The following is a 3,292-nucleotide window of genomic DNA, read 5'->3' as shown; positions in this document are numbered from 1 at the left end:
GACAGGGTGGGCACTACCTCAGTCACTAAAGGGGACGATGCATGAAATGAAGGAGAGATGACCATTGGGATGAACAGGTTGAACACTTGAGTGGGATGATCAGGGGGGTAAGTTGGGGAGGGTTTTATTGCAATGGGAGGATCAGGTTCAAGATGTTGGCAATTGATTGTGTGGATGAAGAGCAGCTTATCTGTGAGTATCTGGAGACTGGCAGACTCAGTGGATTAAACAGCATCCACTATGGATCTGCCAAAGATATCAGCCCCATTCTGTGGGATTAATGGTTCTTCACTGTTCACCTGCCAAGAAGTTTTCTCCTGGACAGGTCAGTCTCAGTCCTGGAGGACACTGATACACTCATTATCCACAAAATGCCGGGAGTGGTTCAGCTGGAACATGTCCTCTGGTGCAGTGAGGGATACACCAGGAGTTGTGGCTCTCACGTGTTGAGCATCAAGTAGGGTGAGTGTGTATCTCCCCACACTGGGCCTTTAGACAATAGACAATAGGTGCAGGAGTAGGCCATTCAGCCCTTCGAGCCAGCACCGCCATTCAATGCGATCATGGCTGATCACTCTCAATCAGTACCCCGTTCCTGCCTTCTCCCCATACCCCCTCACTCCGCTATCCTTAAGAGCTCTATCCAGCTCTCTCTTGAAAGCATCCAACGAACTGGCCTCCACTGCCTTCTGAGGCAGAGAATTCCACACCTTCACCACCCTCTGACTGAAAAAGTTCTTCCTCATCTCCGTTCTAAATGGCCTACCCCTTATTCTCAAACTGTGGCCCCTTGTTCTGGACTCCCCCAACATTGGGAACATGTTATCTGCCTCTAATGTGTCCAATCCCCTAATTATCTTATATGTTTCAATAAGATCCCCCCTCATCCTTCTAAATTCCAGTGTATACAAGCCCAATCGCTCCAGCCTTTCAACATACGACAGTCCCGCCATTCCGGGAATTAACCTAGTGAACCTACGCTGCACGCCCTCCATAGCAAGAACATCCTTCCTCAAATTTGGAGACCAAAACTGCACACAGTACTCCAGGTGCGGTCTCACCAGGGCCCGGTACAACTGTAGAAGGACCTCTTTGCTCCTATACTCAACTCCTCTTGTTACGAAGGCCAACATTCCATTGGCTTTCTTCACTGCCTGCTGAACCTGCATGCTTCCTTTCATTGACTGATGCACTAGGACACCCAGATCTCGTTGAACTCCCCCTCCTCCTAACTTGACACCATTCAGATAATAATCTGCCTTTCTATTCCTGGACATGCTGTTCAAACATAGAAGCGGGGAGTGCAGGAGGAGGTCATTCATCCCTCTGTGCCCGTGTCAGCCCTTGAGAACAATCCAAGAGTAATCGCCCTGCCCTGACACTCCCCCAGCACAATGTAGAACCACAGTTGATGCACTGGGGGCTGCACTGAAATGTTCCAGCTCCCAGACAGAGGAGGTGAGTCTCTCACACTTCACCTGTGCTCTGTGTACTGGTCGGGTGAGAGAGCACCTGAAGGAGACGCATGTTAGCAGCGTTCTGAACAAGACATGAGGGAACGTGTGTTGATCTTTCTCACCTCCTGACCTCTTCTAAAGTCTCTGTCCACATTCACAGCAGCCAGACCTGAGCTCCACTCCCGTGAATGCTTCCTCTCCCGTGAATGCTCCCTCTCCTGTGAATGCTTCCATTGCAGCTTCCACCCCCTCACCACTCCTCTTGTCGTTGGCTTTCTCTCACTCCCTGATTCGTGGCTGATGCAGCCATTGGTGAGGCCAGATTGAGAAGCTGCCGTTGGTAAGAGGGAAGTAATTGTGGGAGGTGGTCAGCCTTGGACAGGTTGTTGTTGGTTGGATTGACTGATGCAGCAAATTGCTTTTTACACAAGTACCAAACGAGTACTTTGACTCTGGCCTCACTAAGGAAGACACAAACAATCTCCCAGAAATACTATGGGACCTAGTGGGAGGGAGGAACTGAAGAAAATCCACATTAGTCAGGAAATGGTGCTAGGTAAACTGGTGGGACTGAAGGCAGATAAATCCCTAGGACCTGATGTTCTGCATCCCAGGGTACTCAAGTAGGTGGCCCTAGAAATCGTGGATGCATTGGTGATCATTTTGCAATGTCCTATAGACTCTGGATCGGTTCCTGTGTACTGGAGGTTAGCCAATGTAACTCCACTTTTAAAGAAAGGAGGGAAAGAGAAAATTGAATTATAAACCAGTTAGCCTGACATTGGTAGTGCGGAAGATGCTTGATTCGAGTATTAAAAATGTAATATCAGCGCATTTGGAAGCAGTGAAAGGATCGGTCAAAGTCAGCATGGATTTATGACGGAGAAATCATGCTTGACTCATCTTCTGGAATTTTTTGAGAATGCAACAACTAGAATGGACAACGGAGAGCCAGTGGATGTGGTGTATCTGGACTTTCAAAAAACCTTTGACAAGGTCCCACACTAGAGATTAGTGTGCAAAATTAGAGCACATGGTATTGGGGATAGGGCATTGACATGGATAGAGAACTGGTTGACAGACAGGAAGAAAAAAGTAGGAATTAATGGTCCTTTTCAGAATGGAAAGCAATACTAGTAGGGTGCAAGGCTCAGTTCTGGGACCGCAGCTATTTACAATAAATATATTGATGATTTATACAAAGGAATTAAATGTAAAATCTCCAAGATTGCGGATGACACAAAGCTGGTGGCAGTGTGAGGAGGATGCTATGAGGCTGTAGGTTGACTTGGATAGGTTGGGAGAGTGGGCAGATGCATGGCAGATGCAGTATAATGTGGATAAATGTGAGGTTATCCACTTTGATGACAAGAACGAGAAGGCAGATTATTATCTGGGCAAATTGCCCGACACCCGGTTGAGCTGATTTATAAACAGAGGTTTTCTTACAGATGTGCTGAGGAATTTCTGGGCCCAGTTCATCTTCTGCAGCCCACCCACAGGACTGTGAAAGCTCTCTCCCTGCAACTATTCCACTAACTCCCCATGTATCCTCTCCACAGCCTTTATTTCTCTCCCAGGTGCGGTGTCCGGGACCCGACACATCAGGTGCGGCCGAAGGACAAGAGTTCATTTTGCAAAGTGTGTGTCTCGCCTTCTCCTCAGCGCAGCACTGAGTGCAGAGGTGGGGAGGAAGTAACAGTGGGACAGGAAGGCTGCGAGAAACTGGACTCACACAGCACCAAACACACAGCTCATGATGCAGTTCTCTTTATTATTGGCTGAGAAGCTAAGTGAGTACAGTCACCACAGACAGTGAGAGTGGCTATAAAGAA

This window comes from Rhinoraja longicauda, chromosome 23 (assembly GCF_053455715.1).
Source record: "Rhinoraja longicauda isolate Sanriku21f chromosome 23, sRhiLon1.1, whole genome shotgun sequence".
Lineage (NCBI taxonomy): Eukaryota > Metazoa > Chordata > Chondrichthyes > Rajiformes > Arhynchobatidae > Rhinoraja > Rhinoraja longicauda.
Note: the sequence above shows the minus strand (reverse complement) of the source record.